The 26622-nt window shown below is 41.2% G+C and overlaps 1 long non-coding RNA gene across 1 annotated transcript in view; it reads right to left on the bottom strand.

Moving 5' to 3' along the window:
- Positions 1 to 26622, bottom strand: part of LOC116692543 (uncharacterized) — a 40558-nt gene that overhangs the window by 5267 nt on the left and 8669 nt on the right. Inside the window, exon 2 of the long non-coding RNA XR_004332727.1 lies at positions 17638 to 17709. This is a non-coding gene — a long non-coding RNA (uncharacterized LOC116692543). The remainder of the gene's footprint in view (positions 1 to 17637; positions 17710 to 26622) is intronic.

The following is a 26622-nucleotide window of genomic DNA, read 5'->3' as shown; positions in this document are numbered from 1 at the left end:
GTGTGTGTGTGTGTGTGTGTGTGTGTGTGTGTGTGTGTGCTGAAAGCGGTGTGTTGTGAAAGCACATGCATGCTTGTTGGACAATAATAAAGTACTAATCCAGTATGAAAACGTTGTTCTATTTCCTTTTTTTCTTTCTCATGTAGGACACAAAAACTACTTGAGACTGGTAGGTGAAATATCAAACGCCTCAGTTTATTATAAAACAAATTCGACAGCTACGGATTATTAGTACCGTGTAACTAGAAAACAGTCAGTGTGTATCAAACATTTTATGTTTCACACAACACCGTCAGGCTTGGCCCCTGAAAGCCCATGTTAACTCCTCATGTTGTTGGGACAGGTCGCTCTGCCCCACTACTGAGACACTCAAGAGGAGAACAGCAGAAAGAGCATTTCATTTCCAAAGTTCTCCAAAATATCATCGTCATACATCTTAACATCTAAGTATTGTATGAAAAATAAAAAGCTGTCAAACAGGAGGCAAAGTGTCACTTGTTTCAAATGCAAACCAGCATACTTAAAACATTTACTTGGATCAAATGACATGATGTTGAAACTAGAGGAGTAATCCACCTGTCAGTTACAAATACTGTCACTTGATTCAATCTCAAAACAAGTGCAACTATATTTGAAACAAGTCAAACGATCTCACCCTGATGGCAGATTTATTTTCTCTTGTTTTTGAGGAGACAAAACTTAATTGAACTAAATAGCTTAAGTTTTACAAAATTTTGGGAACTCGTGACCAATCTGATAGTGAGTGACACTTTTGGATCATATGTGTTCAGAAGAACCACACCTTCTGCTGGGCCAGGCTGAAGAGCTGTAGGCTTTTACAGGCATCAAACTACTGGCCAACTCCAGGCTTCTTTGATGTTGGAGGCATTGCTTACCCCTATAACTTACAGCCCAGCTCTGCAGGGACTTATTTTTATAACCTCTATTATTTTCTATCATAAATATTCAAATCCAGATCTTAAATCCAGAGCTTAGTGAGGAGAATAGCCAAAAACAACACACAGCTCTTTGGCTTCCCCCAGCTCTCGCTCTTCTATAGATAATCATTATGAAGATTAATACAGAAATCAAACAGAATGCTGAGACGAGACTGTAGGACCCCGTAAAAATAATGCACTCATGTGAAAGACTCGGGATGGAATTTTTGGTCAAGGATCCTGGGCTTTTTTGTTCTTTATTTGTTTGAGCATTTTTGACATATTCTGCATTTCCTCCTTTTGGCTGTGAATTAATATTTGCAGCTTGAATATTAATCCTGATTCAGTAGTGGATTAGTTTGCTATTGTCCCCGCTGTGCTGAGCCCTAAAGAAAGACGCTGACATGGAGAGGAAATCTTTACCTCTCTGCCCTGCAAACAAAGACCTCTGCACCCAGAGATAACACATGTCCCTGCAACACAGGGACCCACATGCTGGATTCTCCATCTCCCTCTTCCTTGTCTTTCTCCCACAACCCTCGATTCAACATATACCCTTCTTCTCCCCTCTTTCTCTCTCTCTTTCTCTGAAAAACTTTGCCATGGTAAATTTGCAAGGCAATTGTGCCCTTAAACCGCGCCTCTTCCTCAGCTTATACCATTTCTTTTCCAGAGTTTATCAAAGAATACAATGGGGTTATGCTTTCACCATTATTCTGCAGGCAAGAACAGTAATTTAAATGCACCAGTACTACTGAGGCAGGGTGCAGCCCTGTCTCACTATGGAACAGAGAGAGATGAAAATGCGTTACAAAAAACGCACTGCATTACTTTGTTGACCTTTCCTGTTCTCATAGTTTACAAACAGCTGTGAAGCTCCTTCCTCTGGGCTCTTTGTACATCAGAGACTAGGACTGATGGAGGCACGCCATGCTTAAATGAAGGGCTTTTTCTAACTTGCCTCTATTGTGGCTCACAAACACAACCTAACAAAAACACGTTTAGTTTATCTCTGCCACCAAAGCAGTTGCCAAAGTGAGGGAGGAAAGACATAGCGAAACAGATATGATGGCATCCTTTTATGTAAGTATATATTTTAACACACAGTCTGTTCAACATGAAAATAATAGAAATCTACACATATGCACACATTAACACAGCCACCCACACACAGAAACAAGTTTAATATTTTCTTGTAATAGCACTGGCGATTACTTTTCAAAAGTTAATCTGTGTTCATAGTAATTGAAGCTAAAGTTGCACTGCTATTTTGATGTAACTAAATTTGTAGAACACAGTTCATCTCAGATTCTGCAAATACCTGCAAGCTCAAATAGTAAGATATCGACACACACACGTACACACGTACAGACGTACACACACACACACACACACACACACGTATCATCACGGTATTGTGAAAGTAATACTGTACAGTGGTTCTATATGTATGACCTGATGCTAAATGCCAGGTGAATATTACAGTAACAGGGAGCTGAGAGAAAGAGGAAGATGAGGTTCACAGAGAATAATGAAGACAAGAATGTTAAAGAGGGAAGTAAAAGAGGGAAAGAGTGAGATAAAGAAATAAAGAAACAAAGTTAGGGAGAAGGGAAGGACGGAAGTACTAAAAATACAGTGGAGAGCCAAAAAGAAACACAGGAAGAGAATGCAGCAGACAGTTGGAGATGAACTGGACCAGGCTGCAGACCTGGTCAGACTGATGAGAACTGGCACCCATAGTGATGCCATTATGGCATCACTATGGCTATTAGTGGCTGTGTGTCTGGGTGGGCAGATACTCACAGTCTAGAAGGGGTTAATGGGAAATCAATGAGAGGGATGTGCTTATGATCAGGACATGGGGAAAGAGGGACAAGGGGGAGAGAGTGAAGAGAGATAGAGGGGCGGGGAGGGGGAGATAGGAACATTGTTTCCTGTGATAGCAGCAGACTTCCCAGATGTTATCTGTCATTCAAAGGAGCACTCTGGTGACCAGATGTTTAGGCTCAACATAGTGGAGTGGGTATACATCCTACTGGGGGATCAATATAGGTCAAGTGCTTGGCAATATTTCTCACTACTCTACCCACACACAACATTGATGTCTTTGCAACACAGACACTTGTGCTGAGCAGGAAGAAAATTATGTTTGTTTATTAAAAAATCACACCCTGGTGATGTTCTCATTTATTTCAGGAGGTTGCATATCTGGCTCAACCGTGTTTTCTCATTAATATGGATCGTATGTCTGGCCTGCTTCAGCAATATTCCTCCTCTTTACGTCCATTACAGGAAACAAAGAGGAGCGCTGATTTGGAAAGAAAGGTAAAATAAATACAGTGAAGATTGAGCCAGAGTAGTTTTCTTAAGGCCTGGGAGCATTTGGGGAGGCAGGTGGGGGGTTGGAAAGGGAGAACCAAGAGCAGGTCCCAGTGCAGTAACGCTCTTTGTAGTTTGAGCAGTCTGAACTAGCCAGAGGCTTACTGTTCTAACCCCTACCACTCAGAGAGACTGTTTGGGGAAATTACAGCACAGAGTAATAATTAATCAAGTAAATGCTGAACTGCTATGATCTGGATTACATTAACATATTATCAATAATGTATTAAGCAAATACAAATAAACACCTCTGCATAATAGCATACTTAACTAAATACATTTCCACACTTGGTAAATAAAAAAAAGGTCTTCTTTAAGCGATGAGAAAAGCTACACTCGAAGCAGCAGAGTTTCTGTTGTTTTGGAAGCAAAATTTCTTGGCAGTGAACTGTCTCTGTTCATCAACTCCCTTCTTCATCACTGCATCACCCATTTCAAGAGCTTCTACCAAGAGGCAAAATTATGGATTCATTTATTTATGCTTAACAATGGCAGAACGCATCATGCAGAATAAATAAACAAGCCACTGATGAAGCACTGAAAACACAATGCACGTAATTTGTGCAAAGCTACTCCAGGTTTGATTCTAAAAGAAGTAGCTAAGTGGATTGAGGAAACGAGTTAGTCACTTTTATCATTTGCAGAGGAGTCGAATCAGCTCTGCTTTTGTATTTCCACTTAAATGCATGTTCTGTTTTTCTCAGATAAGTTGTGTTGTTTAAAAGCATCCGTTCTCGCCTAACGCTTTGTTCATTGGGGAAACTTCATGCCCAGGGATTTTCTAAACACAATTCATCAAAGTGGAACGGCAGTCTTTTTTTCTGCATTCCTAATCCTTTTTGCTGCAGATGAGAGATTTGCTGTTCAGACTCATTAAGATTAAAGCATTTTGCCAGAGTTATTTAAGAATGCAAAGTTCCATGTGAGACCTCTCAGAGTTCGGAACAGAAGAAAATCCTATCGACACGCTCGGTGCACTGGGGGCTGATCTTAGCCTATATTTCTATATTTGGTAGTCAGTGATTGAGTGATAGCCTGCTGCATGCTATGGTTTATAGTTACCATTCTTAACATCAGTAGGACGTTATGGGTGTGAGTGCTCTTTTTGTCTTTACTTAAAAGATTAGTTTGGTTACCTGTAAATATGTTTAAAAACCATGCTTCTTACTTCTGTTCTGAAGTTGCCAGCAGATTTGAATCAGGTTAGATAACTACGTATAAACTGGCAGACAAATTACCGATAGTTGTCTTTGAAAACAATTATTCTCATAGATTGTAAATGTGCAGTTAACAAGTTTGCATTTTGGCAGCAGAGATTTTGGCTGCGGTAAGGTTTTCAGTCATCTGGTTGGACAGACAATGGTTAATATTTGGTTGGAGGAGTTTCCAGTCTCTTAGCTGAAAAAGAAATCATTATTGTGTCGGACTAAGTGTTAGTCTTCTGCCTAAGAAGTTTTAATATTAACTTTTTTGCTGGAGACACTTATGGCTGCTCTAAAGCTGGAGAAAGACTCAGATCTCGCTGTCGGTAGAGCAGAGTTCCAGTCTCGGCATCTTTCCCAAACTTTTAAACTCCAAGTGTCGCAATCTGGTTCCATTTTACAGCTGGCCTTGAGATTGTAACAGAGCTCCTTTCTCTCCCTCCTCAACCGCATATTTAATCCCTGTGCTTATGTCAAACTTAATTACAGGACCTTGTACAAAAAAATAACAAGTGAGCCTTGTAGGGGTGGGAGAGAGGAAAGGAGAGGGAGAGAAAAAGAGACATGGGGAGAATGCAAAGAGGTGTGAGGGGGAAAAGGAACAACAGAGACATTTAATCTGTAGACTCAGTATGTTAAATGACTAAAAAAAAGCTTTGATGTAGAGTATGTCTTTTTTTAGCTGACACAATCTATTCACAAAAATCCATAGTGATATTTATTGATAACTAAATCCATAAAACTGCCCTAACAATGTCCTGCCTTGCATCTACTGTACAAATCATTTTCAAATGAGCAGAGGCAGAAAAGGTAAAAAAGTGTCCTAAGTCCTAATATCTTTTAACTTACAACCCCAAAAAAATATTCTGAACCCCCACAAACCAAAAATAATCATCAGAATAAGTCAGTCACCCAGTTGTGTGTGTGTGCGTGTGTGTGTGCGCGCCTGCCTGCCTGTCTGTCTGCCTGCCTGTCTGTCTGCCTGTCTGCCTGCCTGCCTGCCTGCCTGCCTGCCTGCCTGCCTTCCTGCGTGTGTGCGTGTGTGCGTATGTCTGTGCAAATGAAACTATTTACTCTGTAGAAGTGGAACAGCCAGGGAGAGAGATGTTTAGTCTGTCAGTTTAAAACTATTACCTCAAATTCTGAAAATATGAGCTGAGCCTGTCGTGCATCGACACAGGGAGACAGCACTGTGAAGAACAAACCTTTGAAAAGTCTAAATCAATTTTTGGGGGAGTAACATAACAAACGCTTCATCGCAGTGAAGAAAAGAGGATCTCTTTTTTAACAGTTTGAAAAGCACATATTCATACAATCTTCATAAGGCAAACAGCATAAATGCAGTATACATGAAGTCTTTTGAAAAGGGAGATGACATAAAGGGTGCCAACACAGGGATGCTCCTCAGAGACACAGACAAAACACACAGAAAGACCACCACTTCCATACACAGTCCTCCATACTTTTTTCCTACACCACCCACATTGCACACACCTACCCATGCACCCACCCTTTAGGCCAGCCTGTCGGCTAAAGCCTTCCCAGACTGGACTTGAGTGGCCAAGCAATGGCCAAGAGGAGGGAGAGAGGTTCCCATGCCACTGGTGCTGGAACTGGCGCGCCACCCGGAGGTATTTATAGCAGACTAGCACTAAAGGGCCGGGAGAGAGGGCATGCTTGTTTTCTTTTCCATTCCCCAGGCACTTTCACCAGGCCTCACATGTGGGTGTTAAATATATACCCAAATACTGGGAGCAACATTGTGGGGGCAGAGAATAGGAGGCAGTGGGCTTCCTTAGAATAGGGGTGGGTTGGCGGTGGAGGGGGGCAGGGAGAGATGGAGAGTTGAGAGAGGGAACAGGAGAGCAGAGTAAGCTGGATGCAGACGTGAAGAGCTGTGTGGTGTAGAGGTGGAAAGACAGAAAGACAAACAGAAAGAATGAAATGCTGTTAATAAAGTAAAAAGACAATTAAGAAAGAAAGAAAGAAATAAAGAAAGAAAGACTGTTTATACAGTAAAAAGCCAAATAAAAAAGAAAGAAAGATTGTTCATACAGTAAATTGCCTAATGTGAGGTTTCCAAATTCCAAAGATCCTATGAAAGTGAGGCCCGCTCTGCAGCAGCTTCTGGACCCAGTCAAGGATCAGAGGTAAGCGCCGAGCTGAACCCAGTTCATCTGGAGTCTCCACAGTGGAGAAGCAGGGGAAAGTCCAGACAAAACAAGGGGGCATTTGCAAGGAGGGAGTGGAGAAGTCCTGTTGTTGTGGCCTCCGTAACATCAAATGATATCTGGATGCAAGAAGCAGCCCTCCCTATATCCAGCTGCTTCCTCTATATACTCTATGATGTATGCCTCTTTCTCTTTAGCTCTGCCTGGGAATTCCAGAGTGACATTATTACTATGATGAAAACAGACCCTATAAATACTGAGCACTATGATGAATATAACAGCGATTATGGGGGCAGCGATAATTAGATCAGGAAAGAAAGAGAGTCACTCATTGAAGTTTGCTCTGTTTTTGTGTTTGGGAATTTCTTTCAACCGTGTGTCTTAATGTTTGAAGAATTACAGAGGCAACGGTAGCGTGGTAATCATCTGGGAATCTCGCAGGGCCTCTTGGGGCCTCTTCAGTGATGCTTCTCTCCTGTTTCAGCTCTCTGCTCCCTCTGATATCACTGTAAAAGCCACCCTACTGTCTGCTTTTTTAATGATGGTTTGGCCAACAAACAATTAATAGGCTGCCCCACAGATGCCTGTTAAAAATGAAATAGTAGGAACTATAGAGTGCTCCCAAATGGGGTGATCCAGCAGCTCCTGCTATCTTTCCATCCAGTTTTGCTCATCAGGTTTTACCCTTGTCAGCAGATTCCTAACCCACCGAGGTCCAGCTTAGATCTTTAACTCCTAAGACTACAGCTTTAACAACACCCTGACCTGAGCCCCTGTCCAAATCCCAACTGTACAGCAGCCATCCCACTAGCTGATTGCGTCAGAAAGATTCCACAGCCATGGCCTCTGTTTTTTTCATACTTGTGGGAAAATCGCAGTTCATGTTTCCTTGGGTGCTTCACACATTCCTCACCCTGTCTTCACATTGCGGGGCCCCATAGACTGGGTAGGGCCAAAGCCACTCAATAGGAGGTGCTTGGCAGATAAGAGGTGTGGCTAAATGAAAAAGGAAGGCAATGTTTTTTATTGTTTATTTAGGAGTTAGTTGCTAGGCTATGTGATCTCAAAAAAGGCACTAATTACATTTCCCTGAGTTTGATGAGTATAACAGAACTTGGACAGAAACTTTCCAGCTCATTTAACCTCTCAGAACACAGCTGGGAATTATAGATAACAGAACATCTGGAAGTCACAAAAATACTTCTCTAGCGTCTGATCCAAACTAATTCAAAAGTTACCACATCCTGCAATGAACGACATCCCAAAGCTAACTCAGTGACAGCTCCAATATTTCAACTTTTACAAAATAAAGAAAAAAAGAGAGTGTCACCATGTCTGAATGGCATTCCAGTTATGTGGGCAAAAATTCATGCATTCTAGATTATGCAGCATCTTTTGCTCAATTTTCATCATTAGACTAAAATGGGAGTCATGAAAAAGCACCCTAAACTTCAACACTCTTCACACAAACTCACACATAAATGTTTGCACTGTATTTCTTTGTGCAACATATGTTCACACACACACACACGCGCACACACACACACACACACACTCTTTCTCTCTACTTGGCCACACTCAAGTTTGGTCTCATCCGAAAATCCTGACCTCAAAATTTCAAGACAAAGGTAGTTAGTTTTGATTTATGCATGATTCAGCTTAGGATGAATCGAGCAGGACACAGTAGCAAAGCAATTAATGTTGATGCTGAAAACATTATTAATGGTAATGTTTAAAACATCAAAGCACCGGCTGACAGAGACACAGCATCTCCACTCTGACAAGATGGAACAGATGAGCTCACTTGAGTCAGTCAAGGTGAGACACAGGGGGAAATGTAATTTGTCTCTCCGTTGATTTTCATTGAGATTTCCTGGAGAAGCTGTGGTTCAGAGCAGCTTGAACTCTTGTAGCTAGTGTCTGTGGTATAGTAGGACTAGCCACTATCTGAAGGGTATATTCTACTGTATGTCACTGGCTTTTGCATCTGTCTACATGCCACAAATGCATCATGCTTTAAATTTTCTTTTTAATTAAAAATATTGTACACAGTCAGCATTTGCAGTTAGGAGCCAGTAGTTGCTCTTTAGAACAGAGGACAGAATTCAACGATTCAGCAACAGCTTGGACATGGGAGGAAGGGGACAACAAAGGACACACCATCAGTTAGAATGCATAAATCTTAAGTTGATAATGACTGAGTGGGCCAGTGAAGAACCCCCTCCTCTATCTGTGTGGACTCTTCATAGTAGCTTTGGGCAAAGGGATAAAGCTTCTCCCACTCCCACATATTCATTTACCCCCCACTATCACAGCAATTGAACCAAGGAGTCTGGGGGGAGCCACATTGATATTCACTTCACATCTCCATCCCCCAGCCACAACCATCCCCACTGGAAACATTATTTCATTACATATATTATGCATTCAGCATAAGGGAGTTGGTGAACATGCAGTGTGCAGATGTGTGTGTGTGTGTATGTGTGTGTGTGTGTGTGTGTGTGTGTGTGTTGTGTGTGTGTGTGTGTGTGTGTGTGTGTGTGTGTGGTAGGCAAGCGCAGATGTTTTCTTCTGTGTATACATGGCTGTGACAAGCCTGTTGTAAAAAGAGTTTTAAAGAGGGTGTAAAATGATATAACGCCTCAGGGGTCCAGTGTTAATGGTACTTAGTTTACTTTGTGAGAGAGAAGACAAAATATTTATTTCGTACTGTTTTGTGTCAACATTTTATAAGGGATTTTGCAATTTTTTTGGACTATGTAGATGGATAACGTGTCCTGCAGAGTTTGCATGTATTTTCTCAGTTCGTTTGTGTGTCCATATGTGAATGTGTACTGTTTTTCATGCAGAGTGGGAGATAAAGAGATACACAGAGAGAAGAAAACAGAGAAAAGAAACCAGAAAGAGATTAAGATAGAGGCAGACAGACAGATCTTTCATATGGCCCATTGCTCTTTGGGCCCTGGTCCAGATGTTACCAGAGCAGTTTTTATTTGTTAATGTCTTATTTTAAAAGCCCTCCTAAAAGCGCCTGCCGCCGTTCCCTTAAGTCTTTAAGTGGCTCAACACAAGACACTCTTGTCTGATTCAAACTGGAATCAATTTGGAAAAGAAACCATTTCACCTCTGATTAAGCACTGCTCTGTCTCTGTTGTGGCATTCTGACCTTTCCAGAGGTCTGTCTTGTGCTGCTAGCAGAGGCAGGCAGATGATATGCCGGGCTAATTAGACTGATTGACGTCAGAAGGCAGGGTCTGAGAGTGGCTTTGAAACCCCAGCCATTCACAACCTTATCTCTGTCAGGGGCCATTTACAGTCTCAGAAGTCAGATTCAATGTTGTACCCCCAGTCACTTTTTGCAAATATCGCATATCGCTTTTCCCTTTCATTTTCACACATTCTTATATCAATAAACTTTTTCCTCTGACTTCAAGGGCAATCACAAAGTGACACCTGCCCAATTTCTTATGATGAAGTGAGCCGGGTGTTATCCTTGTGTATTTTCAATCACAAATAAGTTGTTAAATATTCTAAATCTGAGACACCACTTATACATGTCAAACTCAGCCCAGTCTGCCATTTTTGCAAAATTCTGCCTGCCTTGACATCTTCGAAATGGCTGTATCTGCAACAACGTGTCTTTGTCTGATCGGTGTGATCACCACCTTCATGGTCTTAGTGCATACATTATCAATTTCTTCATCTCTTACCCATTTCTATAGCAGTGTAGCACTAGTTCAACATCTGTATGTATCATGAGTTTGCGTAACATATATAACATGGAAGTCCCTATAGAGCTATAATATGCAAACCCAGAATGCTTTGAGAAGAGAGATCAGAGGAAAGAAGTACACCAGAGATCCGAACTTGGTTCAAGTTCCAAGCACTTTGCCTTATAGACCCAGAGAAATGTTGCCTACAGAAAGGCCTAGTAGAGAGAAACCTCACCTCTAGTTCAAGCGGATTCCTCTGCACTTTTATTTGCTCTTGTTTGGCTGCAGGGGAAACGTGCTCCACTCTGACCTGGGGGCACTCATCCAATCAGCTCGCTATCTGCTGTAAGGGCCTCCATAATAGTGACATTTTTCCACCTCGTCAATAAAGTGGTGAAAGCCACCCTCCACCTGCTACTTGACCGTTTAACTTCTTCCTGAAAAGGCCCTTTCTTTCTGTCTTTCTCTATGTCTAGCTGAAATCAATAAAAGCGGAGCAAGGGAAGAGGCCAATCCAGCGGTCTCAACTGCTGTACAAAGCGGATGGCTGGCAGAGAAAAGGATGAGAGCCGGCCGAGTCTTTCTCATTCATACAGCAGTGGAGAAACCTGCTTCTTGCCTACACTCTATGTTGTCCCCCAGTAAGGAAAAGGAGTTTCTGAAAGTCCTGAATGAAAATGAAAAACAACATGCTATACACACTTGTGTGTCCTAAAAGCCACAGAGAAAAAAATGCACTGCAAAAGGGTGTCTAAAAACAAGATAAAAACACTAAATCTGAGGGAAAAGGTACTCAAAACAAGTGAAATTATCTGTCCATATATCAAGATAATTTCACTTCAGGATTTAAGATTATAGTGTAAAGAAGAACACTTACAATAAGAAAAAAATCTTAAAACAAGATACATAAATAAGATAAATCACTTCTAAGTTTTTTTTTTATCTTGGTAAGAACCAAATAACTTGCAGTGTGATATAACTTCCATGTATGCACAGACTGAAAGATCACAATCATATGCAACAAAAGTGGCATATACATTAACAGATGTAAACTTTCTAGTCTCTAATGGTCATTGCTTGCCATGACTCATTTAGTAGCTGCATTCACACATCACCACATGTCTGTGGTGATTGACATAATGGCATCAGAGTGAGAACAAAATGTCTTCCAATGAAGGAGCAGGAGGGAGAAAGTGAGAGAGATGGGTAACATCTATGCCCATGCTGAAATGAGTACAGCGCTTTGTTTGGTTATGCTGTTTGAGCTGAAATTGATTACTGTGAGAAGCATGCCGCAAAGAGCCCCTGCATTCAGATGAAATAAATAACACACTCTCTTAGAGATGGGAGGGTATGTGGACAAAAAAACAGAAGGGGAAAAATGGGATAAGGGAGGAGACAAGAAACAAAGATGGATGGGGTCATCAAAATAAATTTACAAGGGGACAAAAGCAGAGATGAAAAAGTGGGAAATGGCTAAAGGTGGGGTACTGAATGTCATGTCTTCAGTCTAGTGCAGCAATAAAAAAGAGAGACAGCCTGGAAGACATCTGGAGTAGTGGAGGATGACAACCACACACCACTCCCCAACCACAGACAACATGATGAGGGATAAAACTTCATTACATGTTATGGTAATGAATGGGCTGTGGCCAGTTCTGGATGTGTTAGAATAATTGCCACGCTTCAGCGTATGTGTGAGTGACACTTCCTACACATGTCTGTCTGTTTGTCTGTCTGTGTAAATGTGTGCCAATCATATTCCTGGCACTCAAGGTTTAGTGAATTGGATGAGGCCTAAGAAAATCCAGGAGGACCTTTCCACCATGGGCCAAGAAGAAGAAGCCACTATTGCAGCTAATTACAAGAATGCAACACTGAGACAGCTACTGTCATACGAATCATCTCCCATAATTAGCTTAACACGGTTCTTAAATAAGAAATGGTTGTGGTTTGGGCCAGTATCTGGGGATCTGGGTCTACCGTAGGTGCCAGAAAAGGAGGAGGACAGACATAGCGACACACCCCACAGGGTTGAGGTTGACTCTGGGTCACAGAGGCTGCCTTGCCTTATGGATGACAGATGTTAGTCTGGTTCAACAAGAGTTGTGACTCTGGAAAAAGTTACACCACACTGTGCTCCACGCTGCAATTATCTTCTGTGTAATGAAACATCTCATATATCATCACTCAACAAGACATTAGCAAGAGCCCCTCCCTGGTTTACAAAAGCCTTTGATAAACCCTGTCACTTGAATCTGCTATCTAGTTGTACTGCAGTTTTGTTCCAGTATTTGAGTACTGTAGCTATATTCTCTAGCATTCCCAAGTGGAGCAACAGCGTGCGTGCTGTGGCTAGTGTGCTGCTGCTAATGTTGCTAATGATCCCTACAATAGAAAAACAAAGACTAGAGCTGAAGCACTTCATTTACAGTAAGCTTCAAAGTGTGAGAGTGAAGAGGGAGACTGAGAGCCAGGGGAAAGGACTGTCCCCAGACTGCTCCCTGTTCCCTCATGACGGTACAACAGGGACATGCTGTGGATATGTGTTTCTCTACACACATCGCCAGCTTATGAGCTTCCCTATATTTGTTCATGCTGGGATCCATGGTGTGTGTATGTGTGTTGGTCTGTTGGTGAGTAAAACAGGAGCAAGGTTTCTGAGCTAACCCATTTGCCACAGTGGGCATGTGAACATGTAGTAGGCAAGCACCAGGGCGGCATTAAGGAGAAAGAGTTTTCCCGCAAAGACAGGGGAGAAAGGGGGAATGAAACGACAGTAGATCATTAGACTGGGATTGCCTGCAGTTTGCTAATTTATGCAAATTAATTTCTTGGCTGATGTTAAAGGAGAGGGAGCGGGCGACACGGCTTGGCAAGCAGTCAACACCGAGCAGCGAGAAGGTTAAACTGCCGCTGCTTTGGTGGACTGGGAAGTTTAGCGGCGTAAGCCAGGGAGGGCTGTGGTATACCAAGCAACAATAACAAAGAAACACAGACTATGCCAGCCCTCTTCCTGGCAAGGCGGGTAGACACACAGCCAATCAGGTTTGTGCTGGCTCTCTCATAGGCGAATGGCATGGCATGCTGGCCCTCTCGTCGCCCCGCCTCCCCTCCCCACTGCACTGCAGCTGCCCAGAAAGATTTTATAAACATTTTGCCAGTGGATCAATACCTGTATTGATCAACCATTGTGAGAGTGATCCGTCTAAAACCCAGAGCAGCCTAGAGCTCAGAGATGGGAGGAGCGAAAGAGAAAGGCTGCAGAGAGGATGGAGAAAGAGAGAGAGTCTGCAGCCACAGTGAAAGGGAGAAGAGGTACAAGGGAAGAGAAGCAAATCTGAGAGAGAAGCAGACGCAGAGCTGAAGGCAGGTGGGGAGGCAGGTTTTCGGACAATGCTGCCAGGCCATTGGGATTGGGGAGAAATCTATGGTAATTGCTTTCTCATTAAGAGAGAGAGGGTGAGAGCGACTAATGACTACTGCTTTAAGTATGCGGGTAAGTGACAGATGGAGAAATAGTGCAAAGAAATGTGTATGTGTGCAAGAAAGGGCGTGATTCCCACACCTGAGGTTGCTAATGCCTGCATTAGTTTGGCCTGCAATATAGCACTGCCAGGTACATTGTTGCATGTGCATAAGTGTGCATGATTGCATGAGGTTCAAAGGGAAGGTAAAGGGAGGTGGGGGATGTGGATGGTAGGTGATTTAGATATTCTGTACAGACAAAAAAAACAATTATCTTGCTTTATTTATTATATTTAATTTTTTTATGTTTTATCTAGAAGAAAAACTCCCCCTGAACAGAAGAAGCTGGAGTCTGAAAGATCTGCAGTTTGCCTTGGTGACAACATGGGACAGAGAAGGCCCAGCACATAACTGGAAATTCCTGAGAAAATCAAAGAATGAAAGAAATAGCATTCATCCTGGATACAAAGATGAATGGAGGAAGTAAAGGGAACATTTCTGATCAAGAGAAAGTTGGATGCATATTCCAACACTGATTTCAACTTTAAGATGAAAAGGACTACATTATGGTATTAAAACTGTGGGAAATATAGTTTTGCTGTTTTGAACTGGTGTGGATAAAGCTAGCTTTGGGATTTTTTTTGAAAATTCATTGGATTGGATTTAATTTTTATTATATTTTGAATTTTGCTGGAATTCAACAGTACAGACGACTGGACCACTTCAATTCAAGGCCCCAAGCTGCGCTGCACTGGAGGTGGAGTCAAAAGGCTTCTGGGATCATTCCCCCAATGCTAGAGGGAAATCACGTTTCCATTGATTGATTTTAAATGTGACTTCCTTGTGCATAATTGTGGATTTGAGGGAAGGTATATTCCTCTAAAGTGTGGGAGAGTACCCTGATGCTCAAAACTCACTTTGCACTCAAGCTCTGCTGCTCAGAGGAAAAGGCCTACAATCTACAGGTTCAATCCTCTGGGAACATGCAATTCAATTAAAAGAATGAACATTGTGTACCAAGGACAAAAAGCACATACATACAGTTCTGTAAAATAAACTGTAAATCTAATTAAACACGATTGTGCAGTACACAATGCAATTGGTGTGTGGTGGTACATATCCTTGGCTGTGCCCCAGATATACACTGCATAAGAATGCACTGTGTATGTTTCACAGTATACTGTTGTGACAGTTAGAATACAAGAAATTAATGACAGGAAATGTTACAAGATTGTCTCCAACAGACGTCATTAAATTAAACTGTGATTTTGGAACTCCACTGCTATTTTTAAATTAGGAGTAAAACAAAAAGGACACAAAATGTTTTCCAAAGGTTTAACTATTCCATTGATTTAATCTCTGTTTTTATTCTTTCTCACCACCGTTCACACACCACACTCAAGACAATCAGGCAAATTAAGAATGTATCATTTAGGAATATATGCATTTTTAGTGTATTCAAAACATTCAAAACTTCATGTAAATCATATATATTATGGAATTGGCATGCAGCTCTTGACTCAGAATTATGTATATTTAGCTAAACACAAAGACAAGTGTAGACCAGATACATCACAATTTACATTACATAAACACTCAATATGTGTTTAAATGAAGAGAGGAAGATAAACATCATAGTATAAGCTTGCTTGTATTAAAGTTGATCAACATACACACAGATTAGTGTGTGAGTGCAGCTCATAATTAGTGCAGCAACAGCAAATATACATTTTTCTCATTATCTATGACTGTTAAACTACCTTAAGGTTATCAGTTGCAAAAGTCTCTTTTTTTGCTCAAGGATGGTTAGAAAGGAGAAAAATATGAGTATGGCCAGTGGTCACAGGCAGGGGCGTAAGACTGGGGTGGAAATGTGGACTGAGTAAGCAGGGCCCTTATGGGAAGAGATAGAATAAATTAATAGAGGTGGATGCATAGAGGGACCCACAGAGAATGCAGATTCTAGAATGCTGTGCTATGCCCCTGGTCACAGATCTGACATCTGATCCAGATTTACAAAACCCTGATCCAACGTGGACTCAAATATAGGTCAAATGCAATGTTTTTAAGCAAACACACAAAAAATTACATTTATTTAAGAGGATCCTTTATAATCAAACTATGCTGATAGTGTTTGTAGCTCACAGTTAGTTGGCTAAAAGGCTGTCTTAACTGTGAAAGAAGGGGCTGTAATTTTTTAAAATCTCTTTTAAAAGAAACCCCATGGCAGGATAAATAATGCTTAGTAATTTTGCACTACCTGCAATACCTGCTCTGTGCCTTAAATCAGATAGTGTTGTAAATGAACTAAGCTAAAGTCTTGCAAAATTCAAGCAAATGACTCATAGTGTAACATAGTGTAAAAGCTGAATATGGCTGCCAGTCTTCTCAGCCATGCTCTCAATCATTTTTGGTTAATAGCATATTGATATCTTGAATTGGAAGTGATATCTGTTGCTTTTTCGGTATAATTTACAGCCAGTATACGTAGTCATAGCATTCAAAGGTATAGCGAAATAGGCCTATTATTTTGGCCCGTTAGGACAAATAACCAAAAGACTTCATGGATTTAAACACTTACACTAAACTCTCAATGGTTTTTACTTATAACGGTGCCTTACTATTGTCTACATCACTTAATTTCAGGGAGATAAACTAACTCTGAAGTGTTATCACCTTACACAAAGATTTAATTAATGTGCTATCAAAGCAGCACTAAGACACTAAATCATTTTCTTGTTTCCTTTCATCCTTTTTGTTTAATTCCTGCTCTCAAAAACAAACCCTTGGATGAGTGCCAAACCATAAATTAGGATCTTCATTAGACACATCAAATCTAAATTACTATTCAATTAAAAGGGCAGTCAACCTGAACTAATCAACCAATTAGGCTGTGTGTGTTCACAGAAAAGCTAACAAAAGCGCATGAGTCCCCTGGGAAAGCAGTAAAACACTGCAGAAGAGTGGCAGTGCAAATGAGAAGCCAGTGGATCAGGGAGAAAAAGGAGCATCAGAAAGTGGCTAGAGGATAAATGTGACACTGAGATCACATCCCTTTTCACCCCTCTCACTTTCTGGGAAATTCAACTTCAAGTTATAAAAACAATTAAAACTGGTAAAAAAGAAAGAGCTAAATCTGAAACAAAAGAATTTATAAGCGCTTTGAACAATTTGCATTGTAAATGTGCATACTGTTGTCAGGTTAATGTGTGTCTCTGTGTGTTTATGCTAATGGATTTTGATTAAAAGGCATATTATTCCTCTGATGATAACTCATATTGTGCAGTCAGTCAGCTAGGACCATTGCAAACTAAATAAACACTGTGCACAAAAGCATAGCTACTCCTCAAACTATACTGTTTGTATAGTTTAATTGATTAAGGAAATTGCACCAGCAGGTAATTTAAAAAAATATATATCCATGACTGTGATAAAAAGGTACAAAATGAAAATGTTATATCTATATACATCAACTATCTGCAGATCAGACATTATTATGATGTGCAGTGCCTATACTGCCCAAATCTCTTTGTAGAGGATAGACATTCACATTCACCAACTCCTCTACAAAGAGATCTACAGAGAGATTTGGGCAGTATAGGCACTGCACATCATAATAATGAAGACTAGTTGGAAACGCTGTCACATAATGTTGTCTGCAGTGTGCGGCAACCATCTTTGGTGAATGCTGTGGCAGAGTGAAAGGCTTTGTGATGCCCTATTGAGTGTGGTAGGGCTGCTGGGACATCTGTATTACACATACCTTTGGGCCACACGAGATCTGGTAGGCAGCACAGGCTGATCAAATGTCTCTTCAAACGAAACCGAATGTAACCTGAGAGGGAAAAAGACATATTTCACATACACATGTAGATACATACATACCTACATGCATACAGAATAAAGCTGGACTAACACAGGATTTTGTTTTAGGCTATTAGCGATATTGATATTTGGGTGAAAAAAATTATAAAATAAATAAATAATCTTAATATGATCTCTTAGATGGGTTAGAATGGGACATCTCAACCCCTTCCAGCCCTCACAACTAAAGGTCTGGGGTCTGATGGCGCTCCAGTGCAGGCCAAAGGGGGTTGTAAAGAGAACACCCTTATTGTACTAGTAAATGTCAGAACAACACCATCTAATTGTGTCATTACTAATTCATGTTTATTAATGCAGTGATGTATGATGGCTCTACAGACAGACAGCGCTTGTCTATGCCTGTCATGTGTGGCTTATTCTTTGCTGGTGAGGGCTGCAGGGAGCGTGTTAGGGACTGGGTGGTGGATGTTGTGCGTGTGGGGCATATGGAGCATGCAGTGGGAGTGCCAAGTGGTGTGTGACTTTAACATGAAGGCAGAGGGGGTGAGGGAGTTGACTGATGGTGCTAGTGTCTTCTGTTGGCCTAGTGCCAAGGCCCATGGTCCCCAGTGCCCCAGCCCATCACTACCCCAGAGCCTCTGGGCAAGTACTACAGTTATTGTTTTCAGTGCCAAGCAATTAGCAGCACTTAAGATTTATTTAGTCATGCTCTAATGTGTGGTAATTAGCTTGGGGCCCAAACAAGCCCCTTCATCCCATCACCTTGTCGCTTACATCAGCGCAATGCATCAGCAGGAGACAGTGACGGAATGTGAGAGAGAAAGCAGGAGGTACAGAGGGTTGGTATTGGAAGAGGGAGGTGGAGCAGAGCTAGAAGGATTACAAGAGCACCAGTCCAGCTCTGTGGATCAGCACTTTTTAAGAGATCTTCAGGGGCCTGTTGGCTGAACTCATAGCAGGAGGAAAGGGCAAATACAGCCCAGTTACACTTTTATAGAATGCTTTGTGGAAAAACACCCCTGACACACACCTCAGTGTGGCAGCTCGGTTTGTCATATGGCCCAGGGGGCTCCGCTGGCCTATCACATGACCATTCTAGTGACCTTAAAGGGCAGCTTCCTCAACAAGCTCAGGCCACTCCCACTGGCTAGACTGCTCTTTGGGAAATGCAGTTTGGGTCACTGCATAACAAGTGATGCATTTGGCCCTAAGGCTGAAATTAAAAAATAAAATAAAATGTAGAAACAAGGCCAAAGAGATTATGCAAAAGCTACCAAGAAGGGTAAAACATAACAAAACAATGTCAGCCAAATGCTAGTTTCTCTACTGTTGTTGGTTCAAGATTCAAGATTCAAGCTATTCATAATGCTTTTGGGAATAAACATAATAAAAACACATGATATGAATATGCAAGTTATGTCATACATTTGTTTTAGGTGTCAGGGGCACCTGTATTAAGAGACAGAAGTTGTGTGATTAGAGATCCATTGATTTATTATTTGGCATGTAATGGTTTTAGCAATGTGGGGTGCTTTGGTTTTATGATTATATGCATCCTCTGGGCTGTGTGCACTTAGATACCGGGAACCATGGTCAATCTCACATGTGTCAGCTAGAGTTTGGTCTTCAATACATTCATATAACAGCGAGTGGTGATATTCTAACCATTGTAGTCAAAGCATGAATTAAATATTACATTCAACAAAAAATCTAAGTCAGTGTAGGTTCATCCATTCGACCTCAGCGACATCACCCCACATCTCCATAGGAGCACGTAGAGAATAAAGTACTGCAGATTTTGAATAAACATACATGGAGGCTTGAGAATTGAGAATCAGCGCAATGAAAGGAGTATCCTAACTTACAGTATCTACTTTTTTTATTTTTTATTCTAAACACTACAATGCAGTGTTACCGCAGTAAATCACTGAATACGTGTGAGCAGATAAGGTCAAAGGCAGGTTCAACTGCATATGCATATCTTATACATATTCATAAACAAAACCCATCAATCTTTGCTGGTTGGTGGGGGTGGGAGAACATTTTAAAAACTACATATTAAAAACAGCATGTGAAAAACTATACAACACAAGGCACATGCCTTTGATCATAAAAAAACAGCAAAAAATTGCCAATGCAAGACATCAGAGCAGTCATTTTTCTGTTAGCGTGTTTGACTGGTAGATGCACTCTAATCATTGCAGAACTCGGCCTCCTCATGGAACTATTACCTTAAATTGCGACGCAGTCTGGAAGGGTGGTGCTATAAATGAAATATCACTTTCCATTTTATCTCTAGGGGCAGTGTGAGGCTCCGAACCAATCAAAACCTCACAAGCCAACCCTTGACCTTTTTCATCTCAATATGACTACCATTATCTTGCAGAAAATTAGAAGTGTCTCGCTATTGTTCAGTAGCGACAGGGGTGGAGGTTATTTAAAGATAAATGCTCTAGTATTCATGATCCATGCAGCAATCACACACAACCAACATGGAGCAGATGAGAAACATGTCCGCTAAAATCGTGTGGCTGCATGAGTGCACATGTGCACATATTAAGGCTATGTGTAAATGGATTCATGTTGATTGTTCAGTGCTGATATAGTTCTGCGATCGCCTAGTAAACCTGTCCGTCCATGTTGGGTAAGCAGGTTTCAGTGAATGCTTCAGTTTTATTATGCAAGTACTAAAATGAACAGGTTGCACTATTTACAGCACACATTTTGAAAGGAAAGCCAGACGATTATACAGCCTTGATTTCAGTGGTCTCCATAGGCAACTGGATCACTGCTGGCTGTCTTATAAACATGAGAAGTGAGAGGGATAATATCCTCCCGGTAACAAAGCCATTAGGTGACGAATGTGAATAGATCTGATGTAGGACAGAAATGACATGATGTGAGGCTGTGAATGTAAAAACTGATTGTTAGCCTTTTTGCACACTCTCCCACAAAGGTAGGCACACATATGAAGAAAATATTTTGGGAACACTTCTCGATTTAGGAAATTATTTTATCTCTTTTGAATGTGCCAATCAAAGCCATATTTTGAGGATCAACAATATATTTTTTAAGCTAAAACCCCAAAAGCTTTAATCTGTTGTATGTACAGATGTTAGCTTGACTATTCACAATGAATTATACTCAAAACAATGTTTACCGTATTATGTTTCATTTCAGCAGCATTTTAATAGGTATCTCTTATACAGAAAGAGATTTGTAAAAAGCACAAGCTTTAAACTCTTTCCAACATTACCAAAAACAAACTTTCAGTAGTTGAAATTGTTGTCTTTGAACCTCCCACTTTTTGTTTAAATATGAGCATGAAATATTTAAATGAAATGAATGTTAAGCTTTGTTAACAATCCCATACATTCTGCGGCAGGCACCTTGTCCATGTTTGCAGTTCCAATGAACCTAAAAATTAAGTATGTTGTTGTTGTGATGGGGGTTTATGGGTTGTGATGTTTTATGTTTACCTTAAGTGATGAAAATATATTGGCTCTTGGTTTATTCTAAAACTATTAATTATCCATACGTTAAACAAATGTTCATACCAAATATTTAATTAATATATATATGGGAATAAAAAAAAAGTCTTAGTCAAAGTAAAACAAAATTAACTTCCAATAACTATTTGCTCTAATTGTCAATATTCACTATTTAGTCTCATAATCAGAGCAATATTATCAGTACACAAAGCAGTGTCAGAAACCACATGATGTTCATATTTTGGTAGTTTAAGCTCCTCTAACAATGGCAGAATTAATAATATCCAATATCTTAAATGTGCACTGTTAGGGGCAGGAACGAAACTGACCATGAATTTGCAATAGTTCTGCTGAAGGACTTGCAAATGTCATAACAGCAGGAAATCTGCAGTTCTATCCAACATATGTCAATAGCAGGATATGTTTCCTAAATAAATGAATATATTAATATTTTTGAACTTATTTCACTCCCAACATTAGTTATTATCTATTATGATGCATGCATAATGTTACAGGGGGTCGCAGAATAGTTCTGCTTTAAATGTTATATTTCCATGATTGGTTCATTCTCTCCATTTCCTGTTCATTGTGTGCCAGCAAACTCCATTGTCTGTAGGTAGGTTCTGCTCGGCCCTCAGAGGGGCCATCCCCCGGGAGCACTGCATCTTTTATTAATCAGGGGGGCTGCACCACAGCCCCGCTTATCTAATTTAGCAGCCCGCCTCAGATACAACTATGTTGGGCTTGGCGTGGAAAGAAGGGACAGGGTGTGGGGGTGCAGTTGGGTGTACATTGGATGGGGGTTGGGGGGCTTCCTTTGGTTTTTACCATATTGTGGGTGAGGTAGGGGGGCTGTGAGGGAGCCGAGGAGACAGAGGGGAGGTAGCGACTTATGAGACACCTCGACATCAAGTTTTAGGACTGAATCACAATAGAGCAAATTACCTTCTGCTGACAAGAAAAAATGAGCATGGCCCCCATATGAAAAAAATAGGATTGTCAGGAAGAGGTGACACATTGATTGCTTAGTATGCGCATCCAGAAGGCTGGGGTTCAGAGGCGTCCTTCCTATATATATGTAGAGGAGGTGCAGCAGTGCACAGCACAGCCATGAGGGGAGATGAGAAATTGAAATGCCACGTTAGATTGGAGTCCTTTCCTCAAGCCAATCTCTACGGTCTAGCCCAGTCTTGCCCATAATAGACCATACTATCATAGTACAGCCGTGTGTTGTGGTGAACATAAACCTAAACCTGTAGGTACCAACAACCACTAAAGACAAGACAATTGGCATTAAAATGTGTTCAAAGATACAATATATGCATTAAACTTATTTTAACACAAAACATAAAGACCTGGTAACACAAACAAAATACATGAGCGTAACCTGGTCTCTAGGTGTTTGATGCTTCTTTTCTGGTTGTCCCTTCTCCCCCATCTGTGTCATAGCTCAGATGAATCAGTGTCACCGGTGTTGAGAGCACTTACTGTCAACCCTGGCGCCCCGGGCTACGGCACTGATGGACACAAACTATAAAATATCAGCCCCCTGGGGAGACATCGCTCAAGCACAGCCCCACAGCCCTGAGGGGGTGTGATCTGGTCAGTGTACGTGTTTGTATGAGTGTGGTGAAAGAAAGCAATAGGGCAATGTGTTCCTGTGCATCATTTCTGATCCTGTGAGTATGGTCTAGTGTGTGCAATCATGTGGGCTGTTTCCACACCATTTGCATGAGAAAGAGGTAAAAATGTGTTCATCATGTCAGTGCATAAGTCCCTTACTGTTTTAAATACATTATTGTTAATATGCGGAATACAAAATACAATAAATATGATACTGGGGTTTCTGAACTTTCCATTGCTATACCACAGTAACAACAATGAAATCTCACCTAGTCCTATTGAGCCCCTTAACCAAATTCCATAACTATGTGTATAAGCTCAGCCCCCTTGACAAAAACTACAAGCAGGTGAACCATATGGGAAAAAACCGCAAATGAATCAGTCAATAAAATCAATGACTCTGTCTGAGGACACGTCCCGCATCGGCTGATAAGTGGTATAACCTCCCCCCTCCTGTTCTAGTCAGGCCCAGGGAGGGTATGAAGAGTGCACGGTTAGAAATGGAAGAGGGAGAGGAGGCAAATCAAAAGGAGAGGGAGAGAATATATTTTTTAGCCCTCTGATTAAACACCCCCCACCTTCCATTGGTCACTCGGCTGGTATTCCTTTCTTTCAATTCTGCAAGGTCAATGTTTCAGCTCGTCAGTGTATATGTCCAAGCATGTGCACAACTGCCCTTGTATAAAATATAGGGAACACACCATAGATGCACACGCTTATAATGCATGAGGCAAAATATTCCAGGAAAAAAACACCAATTTACACAGATACACTTGTCTCTTAACATGCCTCTACCATATCTCCAAATATTGACTATTCATTTACACAGTCTGTTGCTGCTTGATTTACCTAATAGAACTATATTAACAAGGCCCCTTAAAGATTCAAGGACAAAGACATTAAGGTACAGAATCGTGTATGTTGCCTTGTGCCAATGGGACACAGGCTTATGTTGCGTTTGTACTTCTATTGTACTATTATACAATACTCTGTTAGTGGTGGAGGTAAAGGACATCTCGAGTGCTTTGGTTGAACATATGAATGCAAATAGATACAATCAAAGGAAAAATCACAGATTGCTGTTTGTCTTCATTTTTTCAATTTTTTTCATTTCTCAGCTTAGTGCCATAATGGAAGAGCCATGAGACCTAACATAAGAAATGCATGATCAAAAACAGTTATTCTTAGTGTCTGGCAGGTAAATGACAGAAGACAAACAAAGGCGTCTATGTTTGATCAAATACATTCAAAGGCAAGTTTAAGTATTCAACAACCAATTGATTACAACTGTCATGGGTTTTGTTTACGGACTTTCACTGGCTTAAGCCTGACCAATACTCACAAGACTGCATTTCAACATACCAATCTCCATGTTGAATGAGCAGAAAGATTTGACACGATTTTAACAAATAGGAGGAATTTAGGACTCCACCGCTGTCTTCTGATCTAGCTAAGTCACTGTACGGTAAGGCAGGAAGGGCAGTTTCCAGAAAAAAAAGGTAATTTTTTTAGCAATGTGTGGTACAAAACCCAAATGCCCGATGTTAGTACAGAGAATCTTAATAAATATTACTTCCCATTGGAGGGTTGAGGACTGTTTCAGAGGGAAGGAGGGAGGGGGAAGGCAGACCAATGTAACAGTCACTTAAGTTAAGCACTAGTCTGCCAGGCCTGCCGCCACATAGTAAAACTAATCTATAATTTGTGATGAGTGTAACGCCATCTCCACTTCATGATTATGTGATATTCCTCACCTCTGCCATAGCCAATGAGGCCAGGAGCTGGCAGCCTTAATGAGGTGCCTCAGAGTTCAGCTTAGGGGAAGGAGAGGTGGGAAGATGGGAGTAGGGAAAGAAAAGGAGGAGGAAGAAGACCAGGGGTGCAGTCCTTATGCAAGCTGGAAAAAATTGATAATCACTATATTGAGAAATGCAGTCAATCATGAGAATGTTTTGTGAACTATCATTTAAATAAACTAGGATGAAGTATAGTATGCAGAAAGATTTTTAAATCTTAAAATAAAAATTAGGACCACACACCAGATTGCACCATTCATTGTAATGAGACATGGTCACAATAAAGAGAAAGTCATTAAGTCCTTGCTCAGAGACACAGACCCCCAGAAAGCCTTGTTAAGGGAAGCATGGCATGCTGGTTTGTCGAGGATCATGGCCACCAAGGAGATCTCATGAGAGAGCCCCTTAGTCTCATTTTCAATTGCTATGCTCTTATGGCTGCTCTAGATGTTATGAATAAGTAAATAACAACATTTTTCCAGTCGTTTAATCTCTGAGCACCGCAATTAGCAAGTCTGTAGTTTGTGCTGCCTTTTCCCTGCCCTTATTATTGTTATTGAAATGTCATGGTCTTATTTAGCTCAAGGATGAATAATAAATAAGCTATAATTACTGTCTTGAATGAGCCGACGGCTTGGCTGGGTCAATGGTGACCCCCCCCCCCACACACACACACACACACACACACACAACACTCTCACACACCACACACACACACACACACACACACATACTGTACTCTCTCTTACTCTCTCTTCTTCCCCTTCTTTTCCCTCTCTCTCTTTAATTGGATCTTGTAATTAGTTTCTCTGATGGATCTGGGAGGTCTAAGGCATCCTCTACAGCGTTCATTAGTGTTCTTGGAGGAGGGTGCAGCTTTTTAAAAGCTCTGTCTGCTCCATCCCTCACATGTCATAAGACTAGATATGACTCTGCCCAAATACAATAAGAGCACCATTTCTAGCCTAGCCCGGGTTAGCCCATATACCACCAAAACAAAGTACTTCAGCATGGGCCTTGGGGTAAACGATGAGTTCCTGTATAATACACTTTTTTCCATCATTAATCTATTTAGGAGAATTTTTCCAAAAGATGTGCTCCATCTAAGAGAATCCAGCGCTGTACAGGTGGTAAGCACAGTGAGAGATGAAAAGATTCTTATTTCTTTTAAAAAAGCAAAAGGCTATCAGACACATCTAGACAGCACATTGCTGCAGGTAGCAGAGTGATCTGAAATCTGAAGTAAAATGTCCTTTGGCTTACTATTAGAGAACTGACCAGCCTCTACAAATTCTTTTTTTAGATGCACATGTACTACACACACACAACACACACACACACACCACACAAACACACACACACACACACACACAACGTTCAGACCTATAATATACAACCCCCCTCTAGCACCCCAACACCATTTCCCCCTTTTTCTCTCCACCCTCGGCTGGCCAGGCTACACTAGACATCTCTCCCTAATCAGCAGCCTTGTCTCGCTCAGACTGGTTGCCATAGTAATATGCCGGCTGGTCGACATGGCAACCATTCTGAGGTCCACTATTAAATGAAGAAGAGTAGAGGGAGGCATTGGGAGAATGGAGTTAGGATGTGAGAGAGAGAGAGAGAGAGAGAGAGAGAGAGAGAGAGAGAGAGGAAGAACGGGAGAGACAGCAAGACACAGAGAGAGATTGTCCAAGATGGAGGAAAGGGTATCAGGGGTGGGGTAGTGGGGGGCACAGAAAAATGAAAAGGGGGGGGGCATAGAAAAATAAGAAAAAAAGAAGGGACAGCTGGTGGAGAAAGAGAGTATCAGTAGTGCTGTTTCAGCTACCTATTGCATTGCACGGTATTAAAAGCTTCTGATACGTGTCGCAACAATGCCATTAACCTAATGCATGATGTCAGTAACGTAATGCCTTACACTTATACATTTATAAACATGAAAAATGCATGTGCAGCCTGTCCTAGTCTAGATAAAGGATCGTAAACTAACATCATGTTTTAAGAGCTACT

This window comes from Etheostoma spectabile, chromosome 1 (genome assembly GCF_008692095.1).
Source record: "Etheostoma spectabile isolate EspeVRDwgs_2016 chromosome 1, UIUC_Espe_1.0, whole genome shotgun sequence".
Classification (NCBI taxonomy): Eukaryota; Metazoa; Chordata; class Actinopteri; order Perciformes; family Percidae; genus Etheostoma; species Etheostoma spectabile.
Note: the sequence above shows the minus strand (reverse complement) of the source record. Positions and strands in the feature narration are given on the sequence as shown.